The sequence below is a fragment of the Podarcis erhardii genome (genome assembly GCF_964252035.2).
Source record: "Podarcis erhardii genome assembly, chromosome: 14".
In the NCBI taxonomy this organism is placed as follows: domain Eukaryota; kingdom Metazoa; phylum Chordata; class Lepidosauria; order Squamata; family Lacertidae; genus Podarcis; species Podarcis erhardii.
Genome location: NC_138503.1, coordinates 50,700,002 through 50,715,949, shown reverse-complemented (window position 1 = coordinate 50,715,949; position 15,948 = coordinate 50,700,002). Strand labels below are relative to the sequence as shown.

Sequence of the window (15,948 nt, the reverse complement as noted above, 5' to 3'; positions counted from 1 at the left end):
AACTTTTTACAAATTACTTAAAAAGACAACAAAATGAATTGGACTTTATACAATTTTATAATATGCAGAGAATAACATGTGTTGAGAAATCAGAAAGAGGAGCTGAGGGAAATCTCGGGGGGGGAGGGAGGGTTTGATGGGGAAGTGGGGGGGGGGAAGGGGGAATAATGAATGATATGTTTTTGATATTTTGTTATGTTGAAATTGCTAATAAAAAACTTTTTTTTAAAAAAAGAAATGTTTTCCTTTGTCGTGAACCTTCCCGCATTCAGCTTCTCTGGATGTTCTACCAGTTCTAGTGTTTTGAGAGTGGGAGAAAAAACTTTCCTCTCTCCACTTTCTCTATGCCATCCTTAATTTCATAAACCTCTATCACGTTTCCCTCTTCTTTGCCTTTTCTCTAAAGGAGAAAGCACCAAATGGGGTCAACCTTTCCTCCACAGGACTCACTCTGCCCTCTTTGGTTGCCCTCGGGGCCGGATATAAGTTTGCTAAGGCCCTGAGCTACTGAAGGTAAAGGGGGGGGGGGCTTTATATATCCAACTGTCCTTTGTCAACAACAAATTGTCGTTATTTGTGTTGAATATATGTAGGGGTGAGCAAACTTTTTCAGCAGGGGGCCGGTCCACCGTCCTTCAGACCTTGTGGGAGGCCGGACTACATTTGGGGGGAAAATGAATGAATTCCTATGCCCCACAAATAACCCAGAGATGCATTTTCAATAAAAGGACACATTCTACTCATGTAAAAACACGCTGATTCCCGGACTGTCCACAGGCCGGATTGAGAAGGCGATTGGGCCAGATCCGGCCCACGCGCCTTAGGTTGCCTACCCATGTGCTATATGGTAATTTATGGACCTAACAGGTATCTAAAGCCAGTTGCACATAACAAAATATGTACAGTGGTACCTCAGGTTAAGAACTTAATTTGTTCTGGAGGTCCGTTCTTAACCTGAAACTGTTCTTAACCTGAGGTACCACTTTAGCTAATGGGGCCTCCCACTGCCACAGCTGCACGATTTCTGTTCTCATCCTGAAGCAAAGTTCTTAACCTGAGGTACTATTTCTGGTTAGCGGAGTCTGTAACCTGAAGCGTCTAACCCGAGGTACCACTGTATTTTATCCAAGTACGTCCAGGTTTTCTCCCCTTTAATTTTTTGGGGGGCTCCCCAAGAGAGTGGGGCCCTAACCTATAGCTTGTTTAGCTTATACGTAAATCTGGCACTGGTTGCCCTCTGTTCTGTACCTCTTCCAACCCTACATTATCCTTTTCAAGGAGAGGCAGCCAGAACAGTGCATCGTATCCCAAATGTGGCCGCAGCACCTCACACCCTCCTAGTTCAAAACAGCGCCATTGAGGCTGAGTGAAACAGCAGGGCATGGGAAATGCTCAGCTGTCTTTGTGGCAGCCGGGTTTTTGCTGAAAGAGGATTCCCTTTCAGCTCTCGGCGCCCACCGAGACCCTTTGCTGACGGCATGCAGCTCAAAGATCATTTGCTTAATTTCTGTCCTGTGTATACACAAGAGAGCTCCTCTTTCTTGTCAACAAAAGGGCATCGGCGCACGCAAAAGCCTGAAGAACTTCCAGCCACTGGCTTTGCACAGCGCATGAAATATTGAAGGCACTTGTCAAAATGCCCTAATGGTTTTTTTCCTGGGGGGGTGGGGTGGAAGAAGGGGTCTCGTTGCTTCAGCTCCATTTCCCCCCAAGCCTGCCACTAGATCTTTTGAGGGCGTCTCTCTGTTGAAGTCACCTTAGACAACAGGAGCAAAAGGAATGAGAAAATATGTTGTGTTTCCTGGCAATATCCTCCCCTCCCCGCCTGTTGTTCTTCGGAGAGCATACAGGCGCTTGAAATATCATTTTTACTTCTACCTCTAGAATATAAAATAAAACAGATTGATACCTGCAACTTGCCAACCTCTCTGCATTGCCGGCTAAAAGAATTACATAAATATCCACTGTGTCGGCTCCCACCTCGTACATCTGGGATTCTGTCATTTTGGATGTCTCACTTAATTTGTGTTACTTGGTCACTAGATTGTATCCTTTCACTCCTGATTTGTTTTGAAGTGTGAAATGAAGTAGTGTTCTAACGTTATTTTCATGCTGACTGGGGATAGATAGATTGGTTCAGGATCCGTTTTTCAAAAAGCAAACCAACTATCATGTCTAAGGCAACAGGCAAGAAAAGGATCACCTTGAATCTAGAGTTTCAAAAGATTTGGACATATTTTGTAGACGCATTCCATAGACAGGTAAGGAAGGGAGTAAAAACAGGGGCATATCTATGTTGCAAGGTGTACAGCACATCACATGCACAGTTCAGATGAGACTCTCACATTTGCAAAAATAAAATCAAGTTTCTGGACCAGGCATCCCCAACCTCGGCCCTCCAGATGTTTTGGGACTACAACTCCCATCATCCCTGACCACTGGTCCTGTTAGCTAGGGATGATGGGAGTTGTAGTCCCCAAACATCTGGGTGGCCAGGGTTGGGGGGGGGCCTGTTCTAAACCTTATGACTGAGGATATTTGTATGGTGAGATATTTAAAAGCACAGACATTTCCAGTGGTGAGGAAATGAGCTTCAGTGCCTTGCGTAACACCTTGCAGAAGCAGAGTAACTTGTGCACAATTGACATAGTCAATTTTTAAAAACTGCAATCATAAAATGCATATGTTTGGCTGTTAAGCCAGGCTGGGATCTGTTCAGGCAACAGAATGCTATGGTAGAATAGATTTCCAGTGCAATCCTAGGCAAGAATGGGTTGCAAACATCACCACCACTGAAGTTTTATGTGTAAAAATCTCAAATCTGAAATTCAAATAGAGCGAGCTGAAATTTTACTTGGAAATGAGAAATTCAAATCCTTAGACCTGTTGGCATCTTTTGGTTATTGTGATGAGCATGAAATCTCATGTTGTCAAATACAACGCTGTCCTTCCATGAATTCCTTCCATTTTAGGGGTTTTCTAAGTTCTTTGGGGGAAATGCTCATTTATGGCTTTAAATTGCCATCACTCCACCTTGCTCACCATTGCTCTTTGGGACATCAAGTAGCCAAACCTGATTCTTCACCATTTTGCCTACTGGGGTCTTGTGATACAGTGATGTCAGACGTAGCATTGTGACATCATCCTGTTCACCATGTGATCCCTGTCTTGGTGGAAGAGCCTAGGAGACTAATTCACAATGAGGAAGAAAAGGAGAAACATTGGTTGCATTTATTTTAACGTTGTTCCCCCTGCTTTTCTTCCATTAGGGGATCTCAGTGCAACTACTGGGACAGAGGTACAATATCAAAAGAGCACGATGAAATAACAATTCAATCAGAAAAAAAAATGTAAATAAAGGAGCAATAGCCAGGAAGGCAATGGTGCTGAAGAAAAGGGGAGTTATTTGTAGCATCTAGTTTTTTTAAAAGAGAAATTTCTACCGCTCTGAAATCAACAGTTTTGACCTGAAAATGGAAACCTCTTAAATATTTGCCGTAGACAGATGGGCAACTATCAGACCCTGTCCAATATTATTATATGCCAACGAGTAAACGATACAAAATGCCACTGCATGTCAGTGATCAAATATACAACCGTGATTTCGCTCATCAGAAGATGTCAAATGCTAGATAGAAAATATTCATTGGGTGTTCTGTGGCAAACGGCTAGTTAACCTTTGCCCCCTTCAGATGTGCAATTCTCATCAGCCCCAGCCAAGTCCAGAATTTTCAGAGGAGAAATTGAAAGCAGACTCACGCCAGACATCTAAAGCACATCCAGTACACACAACGTCCCCTCAAAACCCCCAGAAACTGCTGTTTCCTCCTCACAAAGCTACAATTCCCAGCATCCTTAAACTGTGGTTCCCAGGACTCTTTGGGTGGAGCCATGTATTTTATTTTATTTTAAATTTTTTATTAAATTTTAGTAATACAGAAAAAGAAAAAGAAATGCACATACAAAAATAAGGCTAATATTTACATACACATAAATCCTTCCCACCCACATATCTTCCCACCACCACACCCTTTGACCCCCCCCCTCCACAACATCTTGACTTCCTTATCTTATAGATTAGATACTATCATTGCAATTTTTAAATTTTAAATTTTGATCTCATTACGACATTCCTCAGCGTCTTAAAAAACAGAGACATCACCTTGCCAACAAAGGTCCGTATAGTTAAAGCTATGGTTTTCCCAGTAGTGATGTAGGGAGTTGAGAGCTGGACCATAAAGAAGACTGATCGCCGAAGAATGGATGCTTATTAATTCTGGTGCTGGAGGAGACTCTTGAGAGTTCCATGGACTGCAAGAAGATCAAACCTATCCATTCTGAAGGAAATCAGCCCTGAGTGCTCACTGGAAGGACAGATCCTGAAGCTGAGGCTCCAATACTTTGGCCACCTCATGAGAAGAGAAGACTCCCTGGAAAAGACCCTGATGTTGGGAAAGATGGAGGGCACAAGGGGAAGGGGAAGACAGAGGACGAGATGGTGGGACAGTGTTCTCGGTGCTACCAGCATGAGTTTGACCAAACTGCGGGAGGCAGTGGAAGACAGGAGGGCCTGGCATGCCCTGGTCCATGGGGTCATAAAGAGTCGGACACAACTAAACGACTAAACAACAACAACATCATGACATTCCTAATTAATATTTTCTACTTTACTCCTTTAACCTAAGCATATCAGCCTATTCATTCTTGAACAGTGTTTCCCCATGTGTTCTTCGAAACATTGCCATTCTAATCTGAATTTTTGGTTTGTCTGTCTTCTTATGTATACAGTTAGCTTTGCCATTTCTATAAACTGACTTAGTTTGTATAGCCAGTCTTCTTTTGTGGGTATTACTTCGCTCTTCCATTTGCTGACATATACTATCCTGGCAGCTGCTGTTGCATATCAGAAAATTCCTTTCTTTTTCTGTGGTATGTCTTTTCCCAATAAGCCTAATAAATATGCCTCTGGTTTCTTTTGTAAAGATGTTTTTTAACATTTTTTTTGAGTTCTTCATGAATCATACCCCAGTAGTGGGTGGAGCCATGTATTTTAAATGTGTGTTGGATTCACTTTGGTGTGAACCTGCCCTGGGATAGCAACTTTGACCAAAGGAGAGTTTCCGAGCACAATTCAAAGTGTTGGTGCTGACCTTTAAAGCCCTAAATGGCCTCGGTCCAGTATACCTGAAGGAGCGTCTCCACCCCCATTGTTCTGCCCGGACGCTGAGGTCCAGCGCTGAGGGCCTTCTGGCGGTTCCCTCACTGCGAGAAGCCAAGTTGCAGGGAACCAGGCAGGGGGCCTTCTTGGTAGTGGCGCCCGCCCTGTGGAACGCCCTCCCACCAGATGTCAAAGAGAACAACAACTACCGGACTTTTAGAAGACATCTGAAGGCAGGCCAGTTTAGGGATGCTTTTAATGTTTGAGGTATCACAGTATTTTAATATTCTTTTGGAAGCCGCCCAGAGTGGCTGGGGAGGCCCAGCCAGATGGGCGGGGTATAAATAATTAATAATAATAATTATTATTATTATTATTATTATTATTATTATTATTATTATTACGGAGAGTAACAATTTTGCTTCCTGTCACAAGGAACACCCTACTAGCGTATTCTTCAAATCCATATTTTCGGGGGAAAGCAACGACATGTAGAAACAAATGCAAAGTTTAAACTTAATTTTCTTTGTGCATCCTTTTTAAAGGAATCGCCAGGATCCTTCTATGCTGCTGTTGTTGTTGCTTTATTAAAAGATCACGGAGTGGCAATCAGCATTGTGGCCTCCCAGCCCCATTACCTGGGCCTTGATCCACAGGGAAAGCAGTAATCCCCTGTTGGTGACATCACGGGCCGTTGCCAAGGAAACATCACAACCCCGGGCTTTATTAGTTTGCCACGAGATTATAGCGAGGAGGAAATGGGCATGCAAAGACTTGTTGAAAGACAAATATCTCAGGCAATTAGCAAAACCAGCAAGGAAAAATTATGATAATACAGGAGATAGGAACATTAATCCAATTTATAAGTATAATCTACCCCAAAGTACTCCCCAGCGAAAAGGTAGCTCTTTCACAGCCCCTTCATTCTTAAGTAAACTGAAGTTGGGGAATAGCATGCAACAGTACAGTAATTTGCTTCATTAGACGTTTCATTGGGCAATTTGGAAGTTTATTATAAAATTACGGCTTGAAGGTTTAGGAAGTTACAGTCCTGCTTGTCAACCTATATTCAATATTTTAATATTTTGTTGGAAGCCGCCTAGAGTGGCTGGGGAAACCCAGCCAGATGGGCAGGGTATAAATAATAAATTATATTATTATTATTATTATTATTATTAATTTGTGTCAGGAAATCAGAGACGAGGCACATCACTCTTTCCATGTGTAGAAACTGGTTCCCAACATTCTATCACACTCTTGTGTGACCAAGGGAAAGAACCCAAGATGGTGCTGTATACATATAGTAGCTGGCTTGGTTCTGGAAATCAGAGATGGGACATATGTCTCTATGTCTTTGCATACAGAAAAACAGGATCTCAATCTTCCGTCACACTCCTGTGTGACCAAGAGAAAGAACCAAGGATGGTGCTATATACAAATAGTAGCTGGCTTGGAAATCAGATCCTAGGCATACCTATCTCTTTCTACATGTATATAAAAACAGGTAGCCAACACTCTGTCACATGCTAATGTGACCAAGAGACAGAACCCAAGATGGAGCCATATACATATAGTAGCTGGCTTGATTCATCATCGCTGAGCACACCAGTTGGATAATGTGTTTAAAAGAGCAGCTAAGTCAACACTCCTCTATCTTTTCCTACCCCATGCAAAGTATTATGGTAGATGTCTGTCACCAACGGTGATCCTGAGAGTTTGTGGACACCGTGTATTCTACGTGCACAGTGACAGTGTAACCCTCATCCTGGTGGTTTTGCAGAAATGAGAAGTCTTGATAATAGATGAACTGCTCGACCTGTCTGCTGGCACCTCTCTATATCTGCGGCCAGCACTCTTAGCAGGACTAAGGAAAGGATTCTAGTGTGGAGCTCTAAAGAAAACTGGCTGTGGCTATGCAAGGTTAGAGCAAAGTCCATTCTTGATGGTGCCCATCATTTGCTTCCATATAGGATATTCAGGTTGAGTGCCGCCCTATAAGAGTTTGGATTGGATTTGATATCCCACTTTATCACTACCCGAAGGAGTCTCAAAGCGGCTAACATTCTCCTTTCCCTTCCTCCCCCACAACAAACACTCTGTGAGGTGAGTGAGGCTGAGAGACTTCAGAGAAGTGTGACTGGCCCAAGGTCACCCAGCAGCTGCATGTGGAGGTGCAGGGAAGCGAACCCAGTTCACCAGATTACGAGTCCACCACTCTTAACCACTACACCACACTGGCTCTCCATTTTGGACCCCCCAAAATGGCCCAACAAGAAACCTGACTAATAAAGATGCAGACAGAAGGTGAAACTTGAAGCTCCTGCACACTGGTAGATAGACAGAGTGCAAAGTCAGCAATATACATCATAATGCCCAGTTTCTTAGGATCAGCAAGGCTGCATCCTAAGCCTGGGGCTCCTGGGAGCAAGTTCCACTGAAGTTCCTTCTGACAGCACAGGTTCAACTTCTAAAGCGCATTGGACAATAACCAAAGATTTGCAATGAGCTGAAATGCAACCTTTCACTTTTAACTAGAAACAGGAAAAAGAACACCTCACAAAGAAATGTTGCTAGTGTGGACAAGGAACCCCGTGGAAAAGAAAAAAGGGTCCAACCTCTGCTGGATTATATTCCTCTGTCTCAGACTTCTACACTAATCCGTCACAAGAAACTTGAAAGCCTTGTTATCACCTCATTCACTTGTCAGAGGAAGGAGAATCCCTCCGTTGTCTTGGAGACGGCACCATTGCACCTGCTCAGAGAAAGTCCTGGTGCTCTGCTCCCCTTCCCTGCCTTCACTACACCACTGGCCATACGTCAGTTCATGCCTCAGTAAGCTGAACCTTTGACAAAACTTTGCCATACTGAAACCTCTTTCCTCTGCAAGGACTCCTTGCTTGCATTTGAAGGCAATTAGTAATGCGTACCTGGAGCTTCATCCTTCCTCGCAGAGCAAGCAGCGTTGTGGAACGTGTTGTTGACTTGCAGGGATGTTCTGACATTCTGGTGCCACCAAAGGATTTAGACACCGGTCACGGCTGGAAGTCCTGTGCCAAAGAACAGAGAAAGAGAGTTTTAACTGGAGGGGGAAAACCCACTCACACATACCGTATTTTTCGCCCCATAGGATGCACCGGCCCATAGGACGCACCAAGTTTTTTTGGGGGGGGAAATAAAGAAAAAATAATAATTTCCCCCCCCCCAGGTGCTTGTGGGGCCGGCAGCGGGGAGAAGCGCTCTTCTCCCCGCCGCCCACCTTCAGACCAGGTCCGGGGACAGCGGGAAGATGCGCTGCGCCTCCCAGCTGTCCCCGAGCTTGCGGGTTTTTTGGGGGGGGGGAATGAATAAAAAAAATTATCCCCCCCCAGCCGCGGCTGCCGCCCCAAGCCTTGCGCACACCTGCCCGAAGCACAGGGCACCCTCCGGAGGGCTCCACGTGCTTCGGGCGGCAGGCTGCCGCCCCAAGCCTCGCACACCCGGCAGGACCTCCCACCGGGCGCGCAAGGCTTGCGGACACTCGCCCGAAGCACGGGGAGCCCTCCGGAGGGCTCCGCGTGCTTCGGGTGGCAGGCTGCTGCCCCAAGCCTCGCGCGCTCGGCAGTACCTCCCGCCGGGCGCGCAAGGCTTGTGGACACTCGCCGGGGCTGCAGGCTGCTGCCCGCAAGCCTTGTGAGCCCGCGGCAACTCCCGCCGGGCTTGCAAGGCTTGCGGATAGCTTCCTGAAGCCTGGAGAGCGAGAGGGGTCGGTGCGCACCAACCCCTCTCGCTCTCCAGGCTTCAGCGAAAGCCTGCATTCGCCCCATAGGATGCACACACGTTTCCCCTTCATTTTTGGAGGGGAAAAAGTGCGTCCTATGGGGCGAAAAATACGGTATACATGCACTGAAGAGGAACCAAAATGGCCCAGATCTGGAGATGGGGTTGATTTATAGATGTAGTGGGAAAGGTCACAAAGTTAAAATGGACGTATACAGGACATGTGGCAAGACGCAACTCAGGCTGATGGAATAAAGAGGTATGGAGACCCTGCAATTTCAAAAGACCAAGGGAGTGATCACCTTTATGACGGGTGGGTGATCTAAAACAGGCACCCCCAAACTCGGCCCTCCAGGTGTTTTGGGGCTACAGTTCCCATCATCCCTGACCACTGGTCCTGTTAGCTAGGGGTGATGGGAGTTGTAGTCCCAAGACATCTGGAGGGCCGAGTTTGGAGATGCCCGATCTAAAAGTAGCAGCAGGGCTTAAGTGGCTGCAAGAAACAACAATGAAGAGAACTTGAAGAGGCGTATGTCCAAGGATGTGTTTGGTTAATTTTATTTAAAGTTTTCAACATAAAATACAGTAAATGTCAAACCAATCAAAAGACAAAGAATAATGAAGAACCAAAATAAGAAAAAAGAAAAATCAAGGAATAGAGACACGGAAAAGAAAAGGAATATACAGTGGTGCCTCGGTTTACAAACTTAATCTGTTCCGGAAGTCTGTTCTTAAACCGAAACTGTTCTTAAACTGAGGCTTGCTTTCCCTGATGAGGGCACCCGCCACTGCTGCCCTTCCACCATTCAGCTACTTCCGGTTTAGCGGAGTTTGTAAACCAAATTGTTCATAAAGAGGACTGTTCTTAAACTGAGCTACCACTGTATAGAAAGGCGTTTCCTCACATTTATGGTATATCATATCCTTTATCCATACACAGAAAGGTAGACCCTCCCAGCTCCTATTTCCTCCCCCAGTCTCTCACGCTGAGAGACCCTTTCTACCCTGGCTTTCATGCGGGGACCAACAGCTTCCAGCTGTATAGCCAAGAGGTGCCTGTCTAAGGATGGATGTGAAATGCTGTAGTGTAGAAGAAGAATCAAATGAGGAAAGCCAATCAGCCTCAGCTTTAAGGCAGCTAGTGACTGTTAGCTGGGCTGGGAGACAGTTGTATTTGACCAACAGGGAAACTGAGGCTCTGAGAAGTCTGAAACACTTGTACGAGGGGCAAGGGCAGAGCTACGACAGCGCATATAAAACCTGGCTGCACTGCTGGAGCAGAGAAGGGTCGCGTCAAATATTTTGCAAGCTGGTGCTGATTTCTCCGAATACATAAAATTTTCCTTGAGCAGTTATTGCCACCCTGATTTCCTAGGACAACTTCCACCCTCCAAGAGCCTTAGCAGGAGAAGAACTGGATTCTGTGTCCACCCCTCTTATCTAAATCCAGTTGGTAAGGTGGACTGGCGACACCATCCCTGAGTGGCTGGGCTCTCATAAATACAAGCGGGTGGGGGAATTGCAGAAAAGAACCAGCAAGCCTGGGACGTAGGTGGCGCTGTGGGTTAAACCACAGAGCCTAAGGTCGGCGGTTCGAATCCCCACGACAGGGTGAGCTCCCATTGCTCGGTCCCTGCTACTGCCAACCTAGCAGTTCGAAAGCATGTCAAAGTGCAAGTAGATAAATAGGTACCGCTCTGGCGGGAAGGTAAACAGTGTTTCTGTGAGCTGCTCTGGTTCACCAGAAGCGGCTTAGTCCTGCTGGCCACATGACCCAGAAGCTGCACGCCGGCTCCCTCGGTCAATAAAGCGAGATGAGCGCTGCAACCCCAGAGTCAGTCACAACTGGACCTAATGGTCAAGAGTCCCTGTACCCTTTACCTTACCAGCAAGCCTACAGGTAAAAACAAACAAACACATAACAGCCTTCAAAAGACCAAAAGGAAGGGGATTTTTCTTTTGTTTTAACTCTTCCATAGCCTTTGAAACAACGTCTGCACCAAGAAACAAATAGCGAACGCATTCAGCGCGGCACTCATTTCCATGCACTGCGCCTCGGCACCTGCTGAGGTCATTTCCTCTCTCGCAGATTCTCAGAGGACAATTTGCCATCATCTCTCTCACTTGCATTCCAAATTCTGGTCCCTTCCTTGATGGCGGTGCAGCTGACAGCCCACAGCATTGCATTCGCTGCACTGAATAGTCTATTGACGACTTGGTGCCTAATGCCTACAATAAGAAGCAGAGGAAACAAATCTACCGTAATTTTCCATGTTTAGTGCCTTATTACGGTGGCTGCCTCCACTGATTAGTTTGCATTTTTCCTGCGACGCCTTCCTGAGCGCTCCTCTTGCTCCGCATCCTTTATCTTCATCTTCAGCTATCAATGAGCTCTGGCTGGCTGTATCGGCAGACACGGCAGAAGCTTTTGAGAGGGGCTGTGGATGGAGAGACCAGGCCTTGAAGCTCCAAAAACCTCGCCTCTGCCATGAACTGAACAGGGGGCTGGAGCTACCATTGCTCTGCCCATTTATCACATGAAAACAAAGAAGTGGAGCACTAGCGATGCAGCAATAAAACTGCCGCCACAATTGCAAAGCTAAGCAGGATCCGGTCTGGTTTCAAATTGGATGGGGGACCATGTGTGGGGTTGCGCTAGACCACCCTTGGGGTTCCTCTCAACTCTACAATTATATGATTCTCTGATTTTATTTCAAGCTGGCCAATCTAAAACTCGAACTCACAGCCCTAACTGGGAAACACTGCCCATCCCACCTGCAAAGTGGGGCTAATACCTTGCAAGGTTGGTCTAAGGCAGGGCTCAGGTGCCTCAGACCCACAGGGGCTGGATGTGCCCGCCAACTCCATCTATCTGCTCATCCCGCTCTAAGTTACACTGCCTTCTAGCCCTGGTTCAGACCTCCCTCAAGTGTTTTTGCCTGCCTGGAATATATCCTTGAACTCTGATGCTGCCCCTTGCTTCCCAGGACAGAGGGGGGAATGTGAGCGTGTGTAGAAACTAGCCTGCTGTGCAGAGGTAAATTTTGCATTCATTACCTGGCCCACCAATGGCATCTGGCCCCCAGACAGTTACTCAGAATGGAATGTGGCCCTTGGCCTGAGAAAAGTCTCATCCCTGCTGCAAGATCCCCCTTTGAATCCTCTGTCTCACCGTATCCCAACCCAGAGCATTCCAGATGTTGTCAAACTCCAACACCCATCATCCCTGACCATTGGGCATGCTGGCTGGTGATGACAGGAGCTGGATGGGGAAAGACTGCACTATTTAGGTGTATGGAGCATGCATACACTTCTCCCTTTCTGGCTGAGCTCACTGCCTCTCTGTATATTGACATGGTTTGCAACTTGGTTTGGGAAAAGCAAGAAGCTGTTGCATTCTCAAATGTTTGGCCTCAGAAATAAATGGAGGAAATAAAATGGTGGCTAGCAGGGGAAACTGTACAACTGAGCTGGTTCGGAGGAAAAGGTAGTATGATTGCCTTAAGGCACACACACACCCCTTACACCATCAGTTAATAAGTTTCATTGAAAGGCAGAGAAAGAGGAGAGAAACTTCTGCTTACTGATTCGCTGCTTAATTGCAGACTCCGCATCTGGGTGGAGGATCGACTCCCCATCCAAAAGCAATTTCGTATCTGGTTCCCGTGGGATCCATTCCACTGCCGACGGATCTCTCCAGGCCTCCTCATTGTCTTAACTTATTACCCAAGCAGAGAATGAATAAACAACTTAACCGAGATCGTTCTCCCTCTCCCCACCCCACAAGTAACATGACTCAGAAGATTGTATTACTCATCACGAACCTGGTGCCTCCGCTCCCCTTCAAACGCTTTTGGAATTGTTTGCGGCTAATAAGTCCTCCCCCCGGGAAGTTATTGTTCTGTGCGGGGAAATCCTCTTGATGTTCTTTGAGATGTAATGGTACAAGTGTTCAGGCAACGATCCCATTGAAAGTACACATGATTGTGATGGGCAAGTCCTAAGACTATAAGACGTGGCTGCTGGATTAGACCAGTGGCCCATCAAGCCCAGCATCCTGTTCTCCCAGTGGCCAGTGGGAAACCTGCAAACAGGACCTGAGTACAAGAGTAATCTCCCCTCCTGTGGCTTCCCACAACCCGTATTCAGAAACATTGCTGTCTCCAACTGTGGAGGCAGACCTAGCCATCATGGCTGATAGCCACAATAGCCCTCTCCTCCATGAATTTGCTTAATCCTCTTTTAAAGGCATCTGGGTTTTTGCCCATCAATGCCTCCTGGAGGTGCAAGTTCCATAGTTATGCGCTGCGCAAAAAAGTTGCATCTTGTTCTCTATCATGAATCTCCCCATATTGAGCATAATAATAATAATAATAATAATAATAATAATAATAATAATTTATTTATACCCCGCCCTTCCCGGTCCAAAAACCAGGCTCAGGGCGGCTAACAACAAATTTAAAACACTTTAAAACACTTAATTATAAAAGCATAAAATACAGTATAAAAACATGAATAACAATAAAAATCAAAAATCAATTAGATAATCCCCAGGGCTAGCTGGCTGAAATGGTCCTACTTGGGCCAGCGAGGAGGCCAGGGGAGAATTAGCTGTGGGGTCCCAGAGCGGGTGATCTCCATAAAAGGGGAGGGGGAGGGAAGAGAAGGAAAATAAAAGATCAGGCTGAATTCAAATTAAAGGCCAGGTGGAATAGCTCTGTCTTACAGGCCCGGTGAAAGGAGGTTCAATCCTGTAGGGCCCTAGTCTCATGGGACAGAGCATTCCACCAGGTCGGAGCCATCACTGAAAAGGCCCTGGCCCTGGTGGAGGATAGTCTCCTTAGAGCCCGGGACCTCTAAACTATGGTTATTCATGGACCTCAAGGTCCTCTGCGGAGCAGACCAGGAGAGACATCCATGAGTTCTAGTGTTAGCAGAAAAGGAGAAATTTGTGGACATCCGATTCAGGCATCTGGTTGGCCACTGTGAGAACAGGATGCTGGACTAGATGGGCCATTGGCCTGATCCTGCAGGCTCTTCTTGTGTCCCTAATGTTTGAAATAGAGAGAGAGGTGAGGTCTGCAGGCAGCAAAATGCCTAGAGATCGCCCTTCACAATGCCACAGATGTCATGGCACCAAGCTTGCTTGATGCCAAACAGGAGCCACACTCGAAAGAGAGAGAAAAGAGACTCACGTAGAATGTGATCCAAGTTGGGTCATTGTCTCCCTCTTGCACCCTCTGAAGAGTCAACATCTTCTGGTGCCAGGTATCTGTAATACCACCTCCTTCTGGGGTGGGGTGGGGGGGCTTGGTAGTTCCACCACCCTCAGAGGTAGCAGCCTAGGAAAAGATCGCATTCTGTGGCAGCCCCTACACTACAGAACTCCCTTCCCACAAAGGTGTGTCTGGCACCTTTGCCTTGTAGTTTTCTTCAAATGCTGAAGAGCCACCTCTTTCACACCTGAGTCAAATCATTTGTTAGGACCTGCCCTCGTTCCTGTAATCTGTTTCACCTGATGTGAATATTGCATTGCAGTAAACTGCCCTGAAGCCTCACAGTGAGGGGACAGGACTCAGCAAAGTGTGGCCTTGCCTTTTAAAAAAGAAAAAAAGGGCATCTTGCAGCTGCTCAAAAATACCCTCAGTTAAAGAGCTCAAAAACTGCCAACTTCCCCCAAGAGAGGCTTCATTTTCTGCTGCTGTTTGTGGTTTGCCTTATTATCATTGGTTTAACATACTGCGGGATGTCATTTCTGGTCCGCAGCTCAGTGACCTTTGCAAGTCTGCCTCCATCCATCAAGGAATTTTCGTAAGTAAATAGCCAAAAGATCCCACTCCACTTTACTCTAGATGTTCAACATTTGTGGAGTGGAGAGGACATATTTTTCCTCCCCTCTTTCTAAATCACACATATCAAAGCAGAAGGCAGCACCTTCTTCCTCTTTGCTTTGTATCTATCTACTAAGGAATACCAAACTTCCTTTTGGGGGGGAATTAAAGTAAAATGTTGCTAAGCACAGCTTGTATCCTTTAATGCAGAGATAAGCAAACTTCCTGCTTGCTGGACGTACTTATTGCAATCCGAATATCCGAATATCTACCAACCAGAGCTGAGTGCAAAAGACATACAGTTCAAAAAGAGCTCCTCTGAGCACATCCAGACTTCTTTTTCAGTAAAGGTAAAGGGACCCTTGACCATTTTCAGTAAAGGTAAAGGGACCCTTGACCATTAGGTCCAGTCGTGACCAACTCTGGGGTTGCGGTGCTCATCTCGCTTTACTGGCCAAGGGAGCCTCGCTTTACTGGCCAAGGGTGAACCAGAGCAGCGCACGGAAATGCCGTTTACCTTCCCGCCGGAGCGGTACCTATTTATCTCCTTGCACTTTGACATGCTTTCGAACTGCCACATTGGCAGGAGCTGGGACCGAGCAATGGGAGCTCACCCTGTCATGGGGATTCGAACCACCGACCTTCTGATCGACAAGTCCTAGACTCTGTGGTTTAACCCACAGCGCCACCCACGTCCTGCTCTTTTTCCGTACTTTCACACAAAAGTCCATTCCGGGTTTTCAAGTGCTGTTGCAATCCACGGAGAAAAGCTTGGGATATGCTCAAACCACGTGTTAAAATCAGTGGGGCATAGAATAAGGCCTTCCTTTTGACTGGATCATGCCCAACACAGCAACCAAAAAATGAAGATTAAACGCCCCACCATCCCAAAACTTACTGAGCAATACAGAATCAAAGAGAGGAACAAACAGCTTGCCATCTTATATACTTATAGCAAACACATTCAACAGGTGTCAAAATGGCACCATCAACACATGAGAAGAAGGTATTAGGATTTGGAGGGAGGGGAAGAAAATACAACAAACAAGAATATACAAGAAAACACAACAAACATGGGGAAGAAAGCCTAAGGTTGGGGCAAGAGAGCCACACAACAGCTCAATGTGGGCATGAAATGCTTATTGTTTGTGATGGTGATGGGTTGATGGCAACGGGTGGAATGCCCTGGGCAAAGGGCATGGC

The 15,948-nt window shown here is 46.3% G+C and overlaps 1 protein-coding gene across 4 annotated transcripts in view; it reads right to left on the bottom strand.

Annotated features, from left to right (window-relative positions):
* Nucleotides 1-15,948, bottom strand: part of ELFN1 (extracellular leucine rich repeat and fibronectin type III domain containing 1) — a 255,809-nt gene that overhangs the window by 170,299 nt on the left and 69,562 nt on the right. For 3 of the 4 annotated variants that reach the window (XM_081839697.1, XM_081839695.1, XM_081839696.1), the window contains exon 2: nt 8,086-8,205. The gene's annotated coding sequence lies outside the window, so the exon portion shown is untranslated. Of the gene's footprint in view, nt 1-8,085; nt 8,206-14,109; nt 14,257-15,948 lie in introns of all 4 variants that reach the window. The other variant, XM_081839698.1, reaches the window with a different exon arrangement.